Here is an 18,675-nt window from a genome sequence, read left to right on the forward strand (position 1 = left end):
GGGGGCTCCGAGGTCTGTTCCTGGAAATGAGCATATCCTATGGCCCGCTAGACAGTGTCTAGTGGCCATAGGATTGCCCTCTCTGACACCTGCTTTGCTGCTCTGTTACCTTGTTGCTCCTTCTGTCCTTTTCCTTTCCCCCACATAGTATGGGAAGGGGAAGGTAGGATGTGCTTTCCACGGGCATACTTCAGTAGAAGTGATGTCACATCCACTAAAGAGCTGTAAGGTAACAAAGCACTGCCAGGGAAACATGCCGAGTCCAGCAGGTGGGAAAAATTTGGCTCCACCATGCCGCTACTCTGTTTTGTGTTTTGGATGTCTACATTTGCAGAGTACGAGGCTCCTGGGAGACGCCTGAAATAGCCTGCACCCCAGCCAGGGGGCACCGTGCCAGTTTAAGGCCTGGAACATGTGGGGGAAGGGGAGCTCAGATAGCTGCAATGCACACGCACACACACACACACGCGCACAACATGGAATCCCTTGCAATTCATCCATAAAGAACACCAGTCTTCTCTTCTGGAGCATTTCATGGGCACATTCATATATTCCTTTGCATATTTCCTCTCCTGCACTGTTTTATGTTTTTTCTTCATATTATCTGAACAGCATCGCTTATGCAAACACAGCGCATAGAATGCAATGTATTTCAATCTGATACACCCATGTGCACCCATAGACAGACACACACGTGTGTGCGCACAGACACGCGCGCGCACACGCACACATGGCATTTTCCAACTCATGTTTTTCAGTCCGGGGGTTATATAAACAGGATGCTTCCCTCCATGGTGCTTCTTTCTGGACTATCCCCATTCATGTGAATGTGTTTTATCTGATTGGGAAACAGTCCAGATCAGCCAGCATCTGTCCAAATGAAAGGGGCTTGTCACATCTAAATACCGGTCCACTGCTGGTCTATGTTTTATTGCAATCCAGATTGGCTGAATCTGGGCAGCAAAGGGTGTGTGTGAAGCCAGTCAGATTCACACGCTTGCTTGGCAGCAGGACTGCACATACTGCTTTAGGGAGCATCCCAGCCAGGGCTACAAATATGTGTGATTGTTTGCACATGCACAAACACAAAGAACACTGCTCCTGTTGCACTACATCACATTGCTCCTTGTATGCATGATGCCCATTCTTGCTTTCTTCCCTTGACACCACTTTTATGCTGTTGCCCAGCACTCTAGCTATTTGAGTGTCTGAAGCCATTTGTCAGTGCCACTTTGTGCCTTGAGGTAGGAGTGGGGATGATGGGTGGTGCAGCAGGAATGGTTCAGTGAACCTTAGCAACAACTACTTTATGAATGGTCACTGTCAATAACATGGTTGTCACTGTCTGTACTTTTTGCATTTCATTTCCCTCTGACCTCAATGTTTACAATCCCCACACACAACTCTGTGTGTGTAGACACACACCAAAACACATACACATTGGTAATGCGGGATAACACTTCATGCATCTGATGAAGTGGACTGTGGTCCACGAAAGCTTATGCCATAAGAATTCTGTTAATCTTTAAGGTGCCACAAGACTCTTTGCTGTTTTCAATCTGTTCCGATCAATCTTTAACCAATTCTGGGAGCCAAAAGCTGTTTTGGGAAAGAGGATGTTTGTAGAGGTCACTAGGACAGGAAAAGAAGGGGCAAATTGGAAATGCCCTTTAGTTCTACCCTGCAGCCCCTTCCTTTCACCTGACGTTGGAGCCCTTGGTTGATCCCATATGGAATGTGTGGTGTCTAGGTCACTGGGGCAGCCACCTGGAGCTTTCTGGCCACAGGGAAGATGCTAATCCTCTCATTGAGCTGCCTAGATGTCATTGAAATAGCATCATAAGCCCATCACCCACTAATCCCCTATCCCAAGGCAGGAATAGCATTTCAGAGCCAACAACTTCTGCTAGAGGTTTTGGGAAGGAGTGGAACAGCTCCTTCAGATCTTTCCCTTTGAGATTATTATCATCATCATCATCAGGCAAATTTCTTACTAGGATCTCCTCTCCTCTTTCTTGCCAAGGTCTATGCCTAAAAAAATAAACAAGCAAGCCCTGGCACACGATGTTCCAGTCTGAGAACCATCAACGTTTTCCAGGAAGAGAGACACTACAAGGTGGTCAGAGGTACATAAGAACCTGTTGGCTATCCTCCCTGTTTTCCATCTCCCATTCATCTTCTTAGGTAGTTCTCTTTGCCCAGGTGAATATTGGCCCTGTTGAGTTTGTGTAGGTGGGATTTCCCCCCAGAAGCAAATCCTCCCTGGCCCTTTCAGGAATTTTCTATTATGAAGATATTGTCATATCATTAAACATAACACTTTCCAGAAGGCCCATTTCTGTTGTTTAAATGCAGATGGTGCAGAGCAAGATAATGATGTAGTTGTGGGTGGACAAATAACTTTGGTTTTTTCCCCTGGAGTGAGAGCCTCCGGGTGTTATTGGATGTTTACATGTGTCATGAAATTGGCCCTAGGAACGCTTATTCTGGCCATTTGGGGCTGATTCTACAGCTGCCCAGTCTGCATTAGCTTTGGATGGGCAGCTGCTACTCTGAGAAAAAAGTACGTTTGGAAGGGCATAAAGTCCATAGAGGCCAGGAGGTTTTGTAGGCACATGCAGTGAGATCCATCTGCCTTGGATGGTCATTTCAGTCCTGTACTACTTTGGAAAATAAGAATGCTTTTTGAGTCAAGAATCAGACAACAGTGCCTGGGGCACTGCTGTTTGGATGAGTAGCTGTAATGACCAGGCACATCCTGTGCCCAGAGGTGCCAACTTTGGTCTATTTACTTTTCACCCGAAGTGACGTTGCCTGTAGAAGTCTGATGTGGAAAATTACAGGTTTTTCAGCCCATGGGGGAGATAGAGCAAGCTGGGCACAGAGCCACAAGAGTGATCATCCCTGTCAGCTATGTCATCCCCCCATTACGCAGATTCCACATCCATTTTGTGGAATTGGTCAGTCTTTCAAAAGCCAGGTTTGCAGGTGTCTGTGGTGCAATAAGGTCTCTCTCCCCTTCATGGATCACTGCCTTGTTGTGGCGAAGGGGCTTGCGTAACTCAGTGAAGCCATAAGCTATGCCGTGCAGGGCCACCCAAGACGGACAGGTCATGGCAGAGAGTTCTGACAAAGTGTGGTCCACTGGAGAAGGAAATGGCAACCCACTCCAGTATTCTTGCCAAGAAAACCCCATGGAACGTATCACAAGGCTAAAAGAGATGACGCCGGAAGATGAGCCCCTCAGGTCGGAAGGTGTCCAATATGCTACTGGGGAAGAGCAGAGGGTATTTCCAAGTAGCGCCAGAAAGAGTGAAGCGGCTGGGCCAAAGCCGAAAGGACACTCAGCTGTGGATGTGTCTGGTGGTGAAAAGAAAATCCGATGCTGTAAAGAACAATATTGTTTAGGAACCTGGAATGTCAGATCAATGAATCAAGGTAAGCTGGAGGTGGTCAAACATGAGATGGCAAGATTGAACATTGACATCTTGGGAATCAGCGAACTCAAATGGACAGGCATGGGCGAATTTAATTCAGGTGACCATCATATCTACTATTGTGGGCAAGAATCCCTTAGAAGAAATGGAGTAGCACTCATAGTCAACAAAAGGGTGGGAAAAGCAGTACTGGGGTACAATCTTAAAAATGATAGAATGATCTCAGTACGAATCCAAGGCAAACCATTCAACATCACATTAATTCAAGTCTATGCCCCAACCACTGAGGCCGAAGAAGCTGAGGTTGATCGGTTCTATGAAGACCTACAACACCTTCTAGAACTAACACCACAAAAAGATGTCCTCTTCATCATAGGGGATGGAGAAGCTCCATACAGTCAGTAAAAACAAGACCTGGAGCTGACTGTGGCTCAGATCATGAGCTGCTTCTTGCAAAATTTCGGCTTAAATTGAAGAACGTCGGGAAAACCACTAAACTGTTCAGGTATGACCTAAATCATATCCCTGATGAATCTACAGTGGAGGTGAGGAATAGATTTCAGGGATTAGACCTGATAGACAGAGTGCCTGAGGAACTATGGACGGAGGTCCGTAACATTGTTCAGGAGGCAGCAACGAAATCCATCCCAAAGAAAAAGAAATGCAAGAAAGCAAAGTGGCTGTCTGATGAGGCTTTACAAGTAGCTCACGAAAGAAGGGAAGCGAAAAGTAAGGGAGAAAGGGGAAGATATACCCAACTGAATGCAGAGTTCCAGAGAATAGCAAGGAGAGACAAGAAGGCCTTCCTAAATGAACAATGCAAAGAAATCGAGGAAAACAACAGAATGGGAAAGACTAGAGATCTCTTCAAGAAAATTGGAGATCTCAAGGGAACGTTTTGTGCAAAGACGGGCATGATAAAGGACAAAGAAGGCAGGGACCTAACAGAAGCAGATGAGATTAAGAAGAGGTGGCAAGAATACACAGAAGAACTATACAGGAAAGATCTGAATGTCCCTGATAGCCATGATAGTGCGGTCACTGAACTTGAGCCGGACATCCTAGAGAGTGAAGTCAAGTGGGCCTTAGGAAGCATTAGTAACAACAAAGCTAGTGGAGATGACAGTATTCCAGCCGAGCTATTTAAAATCCTAAAAGATGATGCTGTTAAAGTGCTGCATTCAATATGCCAACAAATCTGGAACACTCAACAGTGGCCACAAGACTGGAAAAGGTCAGTTTACATTCCAATTCCAAAGAAGGGCAACGCCAAAGAGTGTTCAAGCTACCGCACAATTGCGCTCATTTCACATGCCAGCAAGGTGATGCTCAAAATCCTACAAGCTAGGCTTCAGCAGTATGTGAACCGAGAACTACCGGAAGTACAAGCTGGGTTTCGAAGAGGCAGAGGAACTAGAGATCAAATCGCCAACATTCGCTGCATCATGGAGAAAGCAAGAGAATTCCAGAAAAACGTCTATTTCTGCTTCATTGACTACGCTAAAGCCTTTGATTGTGTGGATCACAACAAACTGTGGCAAATTCTTAAAGTGATGGGAGTACCAGACCACCTTACCTGTCTCCTGAGAAACCTGTATGAGGGTCAAGAAGCAACAGTCAGAACCAGACATGGAACAACCGATTGGTTCAAAATTGGGAAAGGAGTACGACAAGGCTGCATATTGTCACCCTGCTTATTTAACTTATATGCAGAGTACATCATGAGAAAAGCCGGGTTGGATGAATCAGAGGTCGGAATTAAGATTGCTGGGAGAATTATCAACAACCTCCGATATGCAGACGATACCACCCTAATGGCAGAAAGCGAAGAGGATCTCAAGAGCCTCTTGTTGAGGGTGAAAGAGGAGAGTGCAAAAGCTGGTTTGAAACTCAACATTAAAAAAACGAAGATCATGGCATCTGGCCCCATCACTTCCTGGCATATAGAAGGGGAAGAAATGGAAGCAGTGACAGATTTTACTTTCTTGGGCTCCAAGATCACTGCAGACGGTGACTGTAGCCATGAAATTAAAAGACGCTTGCTCCTTGGGAGGAAAGCTATGGCCAACCTAGACAGCATAGTAAGAAGCAGAGACATCACCTTGCCGACAAAGGTCCGTCTAATCAAAGCTATGGTTTTCCCAGTAGTAATGTATGGCTGTGAGAGCTGGACTATAAGGAAGGCTGAGCGCCGAAGAATTGATGCTTTCGAACTGTGGTGCTGGAGAAGACTCTTATGAGTCCCCTGGACTGCAAGGAGGTCAAATCAGTCCATCCTAAAGGAAATCAACCCTGAGTGCTCATTGGAAGGACAGATACTGAAGCTGAAGCTCCAATATTTTGGCCACCTAATGCGAAGAGAAAACTCCCTGGAAAAGACCCTGATGCTGGGAAAGACTGAAGGCAAAAGGAGAAGGGGACGGCAGAGGATGAGATGGCTAGATAGCATCACGGATGCAATGAATATGAACTTGAGCACGCTCCGGGAGAGAGCGCAGGACAGGAAGGCCTGGCGTGCTATGGTCCATGGGGTCACGAAGAGTCGGACACGACTGAACGACTGAACAACAACAACAACAAAGGTCTCTCTATCTGGCCTCTGCCCAATTCAGTCAGCTACTGGGCTATCTAATGAGTACAAAGTGTTTCTGCTACTGGAGTTAACATGTACTTGCTGCTTCCACACACCCAATCTGGGTGACGAAACAAAGGAATCATTCCTTCAAGACAGTAAGGAGGAGGAAGGCAGGGCATGGAGGTACATCTAGGATGGAGGCCTGCCAAGCCATTGGTGAATTATGAACTTATTCAGAGCTCTGTGCTTATTACACTCCACTCTGGTATTCCAGGTCAGCCCCACTGCTCCCCAAAACTAGCATGAAGACATTTCCCCTTGCATTTCTTTGGCATTAACACTCTGATTCCAGACATCCCCAGTCCTTTACCTAACTTGTTTTTACAATCTTGAGGACCGCAGCAGTGCCTGTCTCAAACCCAGAGCCCTGCACAGTGCATAAGAAGGGTTAGAAAGGGATTATTGACTCATATATATCCTTAAACAGTATCCATAACTTGTCTTACATTTTCATATGACTCCAAAAAACAATAAAAGGGTTCCAATACTCCAGTGAAGAATTTTGATTGTTTACTTCTCTCTCTCTCTCTCTCTCTCTCTCTCTCCCCCCCCCACCTCTCTCTCTGAATAATTGGTCCCTCAGAACTAACCAGTTCACTTTAGTGTCCTACCCACTAGGCAGTGAGTCTAATTATAAGAAAGAGAAAGTGGAACAGATGTGCACTTGATTTCTGGTGTCAAATTGCAGTAATTATCTTCTACCATATCAGCATGGGGACATCCTTCCATTTTAAGAATTGACCCTGCTAAAACATGAGCAATTGATCTCTAATCTTTGCAGCTGTGTCTGAACCAGATAATCCATCTCCTTGCTAGAGAAATTCTGCCGCTAAAACCAGTTCATTTCATTCCCGCCTAAGAGCCAAATACACATCCTGGTCCCTGCAGGATGAAACCCATGTACTGACTTCCTTATGCTGAGTAGTAGCTAGAAGAAAAGGCCAATCAGATAGGGAGGAGAACTGGCTTAGCTCAGGTATTGGAATGCCTACCATTAATGTTTTGGGGAGACAAAACTTGGGAGTCTGAGGCAGAATATAGTCTCACCAAACAAACTTCACGATTGTGTCTATTTAGAACATAGCTGTGTCTATACGCTTTGACCATTGTAGCAGAGCAGTCAGAGATAATAGAAAGGCAATGATGGTGGGGTGAGAAACCATTGTCTGTTAGATGTTAGTCTGCTTCTGGGCACTGTCCTATGGAGCTGAGTTTTGGAGCATTTTGTTTTGGGTCTTCCTGAGATTTGGGAATTGCTCCACAGAGAAACCTGATAGAAGATTTCTCCTTATCAAAGGGCTTGCAGCAGGGGTGAGAAAAGCTTTCAAGTGCCTAGGTAATGCAGGGATGGGGGAAAATGCCAAAGATCTTAGGTGCCAGCAGGACATTTTCAGAAGTTGGTTTTTTTTCCCCAGGCTCTGCAAATGGGGTCATCTTAGTATAGTTTGCAAACACCCAGATGTCAGGGGAGCTGGACCTGAGAAAAACAGCTCTGTCCCACTGCTTCCTGAGTCCGGATGGACAAGATTTGAGCTCCAGCCAGCTCCAGCATCCCCCCAGGCTGCTCACAGTGGGATCGGAGCTAGATAGTGCAGGGCTGATGACCAGTTATTGGAGTGGTGCAGACTGTTGTGTAGCAGACTGCAATACCTTTGATACCACTGGGAACCCCAGTTCCTCAGGTAGCTGTCAGAAAACACAAAGGATGCTAAGTATAAAGTGAGAGGGTGCTGAGCTTGTGGTGTGGCTGCCTTTTTCCACTGGTGCTGAGATCCATTCACAAATTCCCTTTACTGCCCTGACACTGCCTGAGAGGGGTGTGTGTGTGTGTGTGTGTGTATGTGTGTTTTTCTCCAGAGGGGAGGGGCATTTCTCAACCCCTCCAGCACAAGTCAGTGCCAGACACTCTCACTTGCTCGTTTTAAGGACATTATGTTTTGTCCTTGGATTTGCTGATGCTTTTCTTTGCACAGCAGTCCCTGCCAGCCACTCCTGACTCTTGGGCCGCTTCCCTGGCTGCTTGGGGGCTTGCAGCATCTGTTGGGGGATTTTTAGGCAGATAGAGCAAAGGGACATCCAGGGCTGGATGTATACTCCTGTGGCAAAACAGGGGGTTCTGCTCTGTTTAGCTGTGGGGGTACAGGGATAAGGGGGGAGTTTTGCTCCTGGGTGTCAAAGTTGAAGAAGCAGCCCCTGGCTCATGCATGCTGGCCTGCAGCCAAGCCACCCCCTGCGGTGGGTGCTGATTCTTTACTGGGCTGCGGAAGCGCGTCTGCCTGGAATAATAAGGGGAGCAGAGACGGGGGGGGGGGGAGTTGATGAGGATTTTCTGCCTGAAGAGCCCTGGAGAATTGAGGCCGAGCCGTCAGCAGGGCCTGAGAAAGTTGCCTGAGGATGTATGTGTCTGGCACAGGTCTCTTCCCCTGCCCCTTGCCCCACTTTCTCCCCCAGAATGACAGAGTCAAGAGCTGACACCTGTGAATGGGGTAGCTAGATAGGACCCATCACATTCTTGGGAAAAGGGCATTGGATGCTCTGGAGAGAGTTAACTGTACCTGACCTGCTTCCCCGTTTCCTGCTGGCTACTGTGTAATCTAGGGTAGAGTGGGCTCAACTGAGGCTTAAGACATTTTGATGCCTGAAGCAGAGTAGCAAATTATGCCCCCTTCCGCACCCCAGTCAAAATGCACAGTACCTCATGTCGGTCTAGTTATTTTGGCACCTGAGGCAGAAAACACCACAAATTGCTCTCCCTCCCCCAGCAGTGAAAATACAATACTAATAAGTGAAATAATTAACCATTTTCTGACCCTTTATGAAACCCAAAATTAATTGCCTGAGGTAGCTGCCTCACTCTGCCTAATGGTAGGGCCAGGCCTGACTGCACTAGCCATCTGTCTTGTCAGGCAGCAAGGGGCAGGGGCTTCTGGCACCCCAAGTCCTCAGCGCCTCAGTTTTGTGGCCTAGTGCTATTGTTAAAGCCTTACATCACTGGCAATTCTTCTTACTTCAGTGTTAGCCCCCATGCTGCAGTGTGGTTCCAGGGGCTCGCTGGGAGTTGGGGGAGAATATTAGGGAGAATCTTTCTCCTCTGATCATCTGAATGGAAACTTAGAGACAGAAGCGTAATCTGGTGTTTGATGCTATGTCATAAAATTCCTAATCTACCTATTTACTTCTTATCTATCTGTGCCGGTGGTTGGTGTCCCACCATGTATTCTCGTTACCCCTAGCGTTCTAGCCAGAGGTTCTGCAAATATGCTTGGTTGCTGTCATTAGTTCAGAATAAACATTTAGTTCAGAATAAACATTTAACATGGGGTTCAACAGCTAGAGTAAAATCTCAAGAATCCGAGCTTGCTTAAGACTGAAAACCTAAACTTTCTTACTGGAGAGTAAGCCCCCTTGAACATAGAGCAATTTTTACTTCTGAGTTTAAAACATAAGAAGAGCCATGCTGGATCAGACCAAGGGTCCATCTAGTACAGCATTCGGTTCACTCAGTGGCCAACTAGCTATCGACCAGGAACCCACAAGCAGGGCATGAGCGCAACAGCACCCTCCCACCCATGTTACCCAGCAACTGGTGTACATAGGCTCACTGCCTCTGGTACTGGAGGTAGCACATAGCCATCAAGACTAATAGTCATTGATAGCCTTCTCCTCCAGGAATTTGTCCAACCCCCTTTTAAAGCCATCCAAATGGGTGGCCATCACTACATCCTGTGGTAGCCAATTCCATAGTTTAACTATGTGCTGTGCGAAGAAGTGCTTCCTTTTATCTATCGTGAATCTCCCACCCATCAGCTTCATAGGATGACCCCGGGTTCTAGTATTTTGAGAGAGGGAGAAAAATGTCTCCCTATCCACAGTCTCCACACCATGCATAGTTTTGTAGACTTCTATCATGTCTCCCCTTACCCTCCTTTTTTCCAAGCTAAACAATCCCAGCTGTTGTAATCTTTTCTCATAGGGGAGATGCTCCAGCCCCTTGATCATTTTAGTTGCCCTTTTCTGCACTTTTCCCAGCTCTACAATATCTTTTTTTAGGTGTGGCGACCAGCACTGTACATAGTATTCCAAGTGTGGCTGCACCATAGATTTGTATAGGGGCAGTATGATATTGGCAGTTTTATTCTCAATTCCTTTTCTAATTATGCCTAACATGGAGTTTGCCTTTTTTTTTTTACAGTGGCCGCACATTGGGCTGACATTTTCATTGAGCTGTCCATCACAACCCTAAGATCTCTTTCCTGGTCACTCACAGCTAGCTCAGATCCCATCAAGCTATACCTGAAGTTGGGATTTTTTGCCCCAATGTGCATCAGTTTACACTTACATTGTAAAGTTTACAGTTTACACTTATATTGAACCGCATTTGCCATTTAGATCATAGAATCATAGAATAGTAGGGTTGGAAGGGGCCTACAAGGCCATCGAGTCCAACCCCCTGCTCAATGCAGGAATCCAAGTCAGAGCATCCCTGACAAATGGCTGTCCAGCCTTGTCTTGAAGGCCTCCAGTGCGGGAGAGCCCACCACCTCCCCAGGTAATCGGTTCCATTGTTGTATTGCTCTTACAGTCAGGAAGTTTTTCCTGATGTTCAGCCGGAATCTGGCTTCCTGTAACTTGAGCCCATTATTCCGTGTCCTGCACTCTGGGATGATCAAGAAGAGATCCTGGCCTTCTTCTCTGTGACAACCTTTCAAATACTTGAAGAGTGCTATCATATCTCCCCTCAGTCTTCTCTTCTCAAGGCTAAACATGCCCAGTTCTTTGAGTCTCTCTTCATAGGGCTTTGTTTCCAGTCCGCTGATCATCTTTGTTGCCCTCCTCTGAACCCTCTCCAGTTTGTCTGCATCCTTCTTAAAGTGTGGTGCCCAGAACTGGACACAGTATGCCCATTCTCCCAGTTTGGAGAGATCCTTTTGGAGCTCCTCGCAATCCCTTTTTGTTTTATCCACCCTAAATAATTTATTATCATTGGCAAACTTGGCCACTTCACTGCTTACTCGTTATTTCAGATCATTTATAAACAGTTGAAAAGCATTGGTCCTAATACCCTGTGGGTTCCCACTATTTACTTCCCTCCATTGGGAGAATTTACTGTTTATTCCTACTCTCTGCTTTCTGTTCTTTAACCAGTTACTGATCCATAAGAGGACCTGCTCTCTTATTCCATGACTGCTAAGTATGCGCAGGATTCTTTGGTGAGGGACTTTGCCAAAAGCCTTTTGCAAGTCCAAGTAAACAGTGTCTACCAGATCACCCCTGTCTACATGTTTATTGACACTCTCAAAAAGTTCTAAAAGGTTAGTAAGACAGGACTTATCTTTGCAGAAGCTGTGTTGATTCTTTTTTAGCAGGGCTTGTCCTTCTATGTGCTTACTAATTTCATCTTTAATAATGCCTTCAACCAATTTACCCGGAACAGATGTTAAGCTATCTGGCCTGTAATTTCCCAGATCCCCCCTGGATCCCTTTTTGAAAATTGGTGTTACATTGGCCATCTTCCAGTCCTCTGGTATGGATGCTGATCTTAGGGACATGTTGCATATTTTGATTAGAAGATCAGCAATTTCGTATTTGAGTTCTTTGAGAACTCCAGGATGGCTACCATCTGGGCCCGGTGATTTATTTGCTTTTAATTTATCTATAAGGTTGAGAACTTCATCTTTTCTCACCATTATTTGCCTCAGCTCCTCAGACTCCCTTCCTGAAAAATTCAGTTCAGACACAGGTATCTGCCCTATATCTTCTGCAGTGAAGATGGATGAAAAGGATTCTTTCAGCTTCTCTTCAACATCCTTTAAAATGCATAGGGTTGCACTGTTAATTTTTGAAAATGATGTTCAGGAAATATGACTGCCATATTTATGAACTGACAATAAAGAGTCTATGGTCTTTCAAACCATATATAATATCCTTGGAATTAGAAGGATTTCCATGCACAGTAGACTTTTAAAGATTAGAAACTTCTAATAGATGGGAATCTCAGTGGTTGTAGGAATTCCAAAGCTTAAAGCAACTATTGGCCTAACTTCTTATACCCCTTACAGATATGCCCAACCTCAACCCCATCCCCTTACAGATACATTCTCTTCCTTCCCACTTTTTTATGAATCCCAAGCCTTGTTGTTGTTGTTCAGTCGTTAAGTCGTGTCCGACTCTTCATGACCCCATGGACCATAGCACGCCAGGCCTTCCTGTCCTGCGCTCTCTCCTGGAGCGTGCTCAAGTTCATATTAATTGCATCGGTGATGCTATCTAGCCATCTCATCCTCTGCCGTCCCCTTCTCCTTTTGCCTTCAATCTTTCCCAGCATCAGGGTCTTTTCCAGGGAGTTTTCTCTTCACATTAGGTGGCCAAAATATTTGAGCTTCAGTTTCAGTATCTGTCCTTCCAATGAGCACTCAGGGTTGATTTCCTTTAGGATGGACTGATTTGACCTCCTTGCAGTCCAGGGGACTCGTAAGAGTCTTCTCCAGCACCACAGTTCGAAAGCATCAATTCTTCGGCGCTCAGCCTTCCTTAGTCCAGCTCTCACAGCCATACATTACTACTGGGAAAACCATAGCTTTGATTAGACGAACCTTTGTCGGCAAGGTGATGTCTCTGCTTCTTACTATGCTGTCTAGGTTTGCCATAGCTTTCCTCCCAAGGAGCAAGCGTCGTTTAATTTCATGGCTACAGTCACCGTCTGCGGTGATCTTGGAGCCCAAGAAAATAAAATCTGTCACTGCTTCCATTTCTTCCCCTTCTATATGCCAGGAAGTGATGGGGCCAGATGCCATGATCTTCGTTTTTTTAATGTTGAGTTTCAAACCAGCTTTTGCACTCTCCACTTTCACCCTCAACAAGAGGCTCTTGAGATCCTCTTCGCTTTCTGCCATTAGGGTGGTATCGTCTGCGTATCTGAGGTTGTTGATAATTCTCCCGGCAGTCTTAATTCCGACCTGTGATTCATCCAGCCCGGCTTTTCTCATGATGTACTGTGCATATAAATTAAATAAGCAGGGCGACAATATACAGCCTTGTCATCCCAAGCCTACACTACCATAAATAACATAACCCATTTTTTTGGGCAAAAATCATTAAAAAAGGATTTTCAGCTATGCACATCGTAAGCAATGTCTAAATTATGTTCATGCAAGTTTATGCACATTCAAATGTGTGTTTCTGCTTGCAGAATGTGGCATTTTTAATGCACAGTGCTTGGCTCTTGTCCAGCATTCTCATTAGAGTTCTTGTCCCCTTCTGGTTGGGGGCAGGCGGGAGAGGGAGATTCATTGAACTAAGCGGGCTTACTCTAACAGACCAAGCACATGGAGACTGTGCCGTATGTCACTAGTGGTACAACTGAATATCTGGGAAGCATATAGTTGTATTAGCTTGCTCCATTAACTTGTTGCCACTAGCCAATATGATGCAATACTACTTTTGACATAATCCCCAGTCCTTTAAGGCACACACAAAGTTAAAGCTACATAAGGCCATCTGGACTAGATGTGTGTATAGAAGAGCCATGCTTCTTTCTTTATATGTTGCTTAGCTTGTTCTGTATATTCAGTTTTGGTGTTTCTCTTGACTTAAGTATAGCCATTTTTGTTGCTTTATACTTGGTAGAGCTGAATATTAAGTTTTTAGCTTGCCATGCTCCTTTATCTAAATGTGTATTATATAAAATCTGTACCCATTCAGTTTTTCTGTTAGCAATTACTTTAAATTCTTTGTTATACTGAATTGTGTAATAATGAATACTTCCAAGCTCATGGTCTCAATAATACAATTTGATTGATTGCTGTTAGACAGACATCTGTTCCAGATATTCTCTGCCAGATACTTTTGATCATCCCCCTCTGGGACAATTGCCCTGTTTCATTCTTCATGACAACTAACTCCGTAGACTTTGTCCAATTTGAAATATAACCAAAATGCTTTTCATTGGTTCATAAACCATCTGACTCATGAAGTCATGAGCTACACTTGTGGAGAAAACAGAGTGGATTCCTGTTTGGAGTCTAGCTTGCAAAGTGCTGTAAGAGAAGTTTGTTTCCTCTCTAAGGGTGCTTCCAGACAAGCCTTTTATCATGCAATCACCTTGCCTCAGTCATGGAATTTTATGGGGGCTCCAGTTGTTGTCATTTCATCTTGTAACCCTCCTGTTTTCCCACCACTTATTCCATCTCTTTTTTTTCCACAGAAAACAATCTGTTAAGGAAGAAAAAATGGAATACTGCACATTGGGCAGGTTCACACATAACAGAAGCCACCATGGGGGAATTTCCCTGTGGGACTTTTGTTGCCACAGTGGCCGCCTTTTGAATATTCAAGCTGTGGCAGGGGTATGCCATAGCTTGTTACCCAGCAAGGATGGGTTGTTGAGGTGCTTGACAAGCCACCCACAACTATAAAACAGCCCATGGATTCTGGGTGGCTTGTCAAGCACCCCAATAACCCACCCTCACCATGTTTGCATGTAATGATAAGCTATTGTGTCCGTACACTGTGGCTTGAATATTCAAAATGGTGGCTGCCACATAATGACTTCTTGTTATGTGCAGACCCACTCGGTGCCTTTTGATTGGTAATGCTAGGAGCTTTCCATCTGGAAGCACCCTAACTAAGCCGTAATCCTATACATATTTACTTTGGAGTGAGTCCTATTGAACTCAGCAGGGCTTATTTCTATTTCAATATGTGTCGGATCAAGCTGTAAGAATAAGAGCACGTCCACATATCAATACAATAGTCCCTGTCTTTTCAACAGCCAAGGGTCAAACAGTAGACATTATGACACATGGTCTGCTTGTTACTATGTAGATTGTGGTGATTTCCTATGAACTGTGGTGTGGCTTTGGACAAATGCACATGAAGATTCCTTGGACATTTTATCTCAAGAGAAGGAGTGCTGTTTTTCTGCTGGTAGAGCTCCAAGGCTGGAAATTCCACCCACCCTGAGAAAAAAACAGATGGGGTGTAACAGTTTCAGGGGGGTGGGAGCAGGGTCAGGGGAGAGTTTAGGACTCCGTCCTGCCTCCCCTCCTACTTGCACTTTAAATGGGCCCCAAAGCATTCTACAATATGCTTTGTAGAATATTGGCACAATTTGAGTTATAACATTTGTGTCATGCTGCCATAATATCTAGTTTAGCATGATATTTTTTTGTCATTTTCTTATATGCCTGATTGTGTTACATTCTTTTTTCCTTGACCAAACTTTATTTAAGAAGACGCTTTTGCTATGGGTTATTTGAAACGTTTTTGCCTGCCAGAACACCTTATCCACATATATGTAATTAGCACAGTATCATTCTTCAGGAAGGTGGGAGATAAGATTGGAATGGCCCCTATGTAATATCAGAAAAGGATGGGTAGACTTCCTGCAGCTCCATAGGATCTGTTCCAAATACTCCTGCTTTGGTATACATCAGATATCTTTATCTGACCAGATTCACTACTAGAGACAGTAGCAACAACTACCCTAGGTTAAGAACCAAAGTGAAATTTGGTTAACTTATTGTCTCATGTTAAAAGGCACGCCAGAACTGGCTCCATGATTGACAAGCATGACCATGCTGGCTGGGGATGATGGGAGTTGTAACCAAACACATCGAAAGGGTGCAACATTGGGGAATGCTGGTGCAGATGCTCAGGGCAGAATGGAGTATTTATCTGGAGGACCAGATGTTCAAGCATCAATATGCCTGGGTTGTCTGATGTTGCATGTTCAAGGGCAGAAAGCTAGCATCTCTAGTCGCTGCTTCCTTTGACATGTTTTCCCTAAGTAGAGACATCTATTATACTTTCCCAGTCCCACCCCTGCAGTATATATACACAGACTGCCCTGGAATCATAGTTTACCTTGATGTCCTCCTTTCATCCTTCAGGATTGAGCATGTATACTTCTCTCTCTTGAGCTTTAGATTATGAAGTTATATGAAAACCCTGATTGCTTGAACAGGTTTCTTTCACACATGTCTTCATGGAGGAGACCTGGAACAGAAAGCACAGCTTTGTTTCACTCTTTCCTGATTAAAGTAAAATAGATGTGAGTCACTATTCTTTGGTGCAAAGGGCAAAAAGCATCTTGGGCATATTAAATAACTTCAAGCTGTTCAAGGTTTATAATAGTCCGAAATATGAGTGGAAGATATTTAAAGAAATACAGATCTGTCACTGTTTATTTTGGCATAAATGTTCATAACCAGGCTCCTCCCAGAGAATTTAAAGTACATTAAAGCAGATAACTTTTAATGGAGCAGTGTGGTTAATGTAGCAGGCAAGTTTTAAATTAAACAGAATTCCATCTGCTTAAGAAGAGTGTTAGGTTATCTCTAAAGTTTGCACACTTTTTTATTACAAAAAGTTGGTCTATTAAAAGATATCACCTTATTCATTATGCTAACTCGAGTACTAAGAAGCTTGACTGAATATAGTTGTATTTGACTTTGAATTTACATATCTGACTTTGAATTTACATATTTTTAGTCTTCCTAAACTGTTCATATATGATCAACATTATACTTTAAAAATAACTGAATTTGTAAATGTACTTCTTTCCTCCCCCATCCCCTTAAGCAGGCATATTTCTGTTTGTTTTTTACATTAAGGAGTTGGATATGTACAGTTTACTTATGAAGTATAAACCACCGCTGGTGGCTATAGCCATACCCTGTTGTTTGCCCGCAGCATCTGGTAATTGAAGGTATGCTACTGTTGAACATGAAGGCGCCATTTTTAGCTATAATTCTAATAGCCATTGATAGACCCTATCCTCAATGGTTTTTTTCGGCTCTTTAAAGAAAAGACTATTTAAACTTGTGGCCATTGTTACATCTCGTGAAAAAGATTTCTAGAAGTTAATTGTACATTATGGCCACAGTCCTCTGACACTTTCTGGGGGGTAAGCCCCATTGAATACAATGGGACTTACTTCTGAGTAAACATGCATATGATTATTCTGTAACTTGTACGTCTTGGCCAATACTGTAGAGTACAATCTTTCTAGAATACTTTGGCAAAATGTGGATATCTTGCCATGGCATGAAATAACTCTGAACTGAAATAGAGCAAAGCTTGGGACTTCCTAGACCATGTTTGCCCACAAGAGGTTACACATACAAGGGCTCCATAGCAGCCAAGCTTGAGGATAGGTTGGTATTTGCTTCTGTCCATTGTTACCTGATACGTTCCTGTATTAATTGTGGGTTTAATGTTTGAGCATCTTTTGGTCTGATTTTCACCATGGCTCAGGAAGGCGCAGGTTGGGAGAATGTTTGCATTTGTTTTTTTGTGTGTGTTTTGATCTCCAAGCACATTGCTGGCTGCTTTGTCAAAGCTGCGTCAGAAACGGACAGCTCTTCTTTGTGCTGAGTAGTTGTGTTGACAGGAAACATCCCAGGCCTCATCATAGCTGCTGTTGCTGAGGTTCCTGTACGTTCAGCAAAATGATTGCATAAGTTTATTCAGATTGGTCCCTGGATTTAACAACCATGAAATAGTAAAGCTGCTCAGATGGTGCTGGCCGAATACAGATGCTGTTGGAGGATGAGATGTGGGGCTTCTTCACATGGAGCTTTTATCCTGCTATTGAGATTGGTTACTCATGGACATTTGCAGGTCCTTGTCATCAGCCTGCAAGGGCGTCTCCAGCACTAAATGACCTTTTTTCCATTTTTTAAAAGATCCGCGATAATAAGCCATCAAATTACAGTGTTTGAGTTCCACTTGAGTTCCCTGTTAAAAAGGAAAACCCACAATAAGAGGAGCTAGACCACAGCTCCATCTAGCAGCTATATAATGAAACATACGGAAGACTCAGATAAGGGGGGAAAAGAGGGAGGAAAGGTGGGGAAGGAAGCGCGTGTAAAGGGTGTCCGTCATGATCCTGGATTTAAAACAGAAGCAGAAAGCCCCATTTTAAATGCGGGATTTTAGGCTGGTGCAGAGATGCTCATGTTTGCATTCAGTGATATATTGAATTCCACAAAAAATCATGGTGCAGTTTTATTCTGACAGTGTCTAGGCTTTTCCACATACAAGTAATGTGAGGAGTATATTCGGACCACATCTCTCTGCAAGGGAAAGGTTTTTTCATTTACATCTTTTGTCTTCGACATTTATGACTACCCCCCCCCCCACAACCCTGTATACACATTGTGCAACAGAACTGGCACTTCCTCTCTTAGTGATATAGGTAAAATTATGGTCAGATTCTCCATTCACAGCAGGCATTTGATTTCTCAGGGATTTATTGGAAGCCTGGCTATAGCAAAAGGTGAAATTGCATGCCTGTCTTTCTCGTTTGTTTACTCAGCTGTGACCCATGTCCATTTTATTTGTTTATTTGTTTGTTTTATGGTAAAATTTGTATCCTGCCTTCCCATTTCATAATGTAACACATTTTGACTAACATATTGAATTATAAACAAAACAAATAACAATTTAAGAACAAACAAAAATAGCATCAAAGTTACAAAAACAATTTCTCGGGAACAAAAAACACACACATAAAAAGCAGACCAAAGGCCTGCTGGAACAAAACGCTCTTTTAAAAGGTAATGGAAAATAAGTAAAGAGAGGGCAAGTCAGATCTCCCAG

At 44.0% G+C, this 18,675-nt stretch overlaps 1 protein-coding gene across 1 annotated transcript in view; it reads left to right on the top strand.

Moving 5' to 3' along the window:
• SLC6A9 (solute carrier family 6 member 9) overlaps positions 1–18,675 on the top strand; it is a 65,822-nt gene that overhangs the window by 924 nt on the left and 46,223 nt on the right. The window lies entirely within an intron of this gene.

The sequence above is a fragment of the Heloderma suspectum genome, chromosome 4, assembly GCF_057233095.1.
Source record: "Heloderma suspectum isolate Gila_16-S chromosome 4, 16-S_ref, whole genome shotgun sequence".
In the NCBI taxonomy this organism is placed as follows: domain Eukaryota; kingdom Metazoa; phylum Chordata; class Lepidosauria; order Squamata; family Helodermatidae; genus Heloderma; species Heloderma suspectum.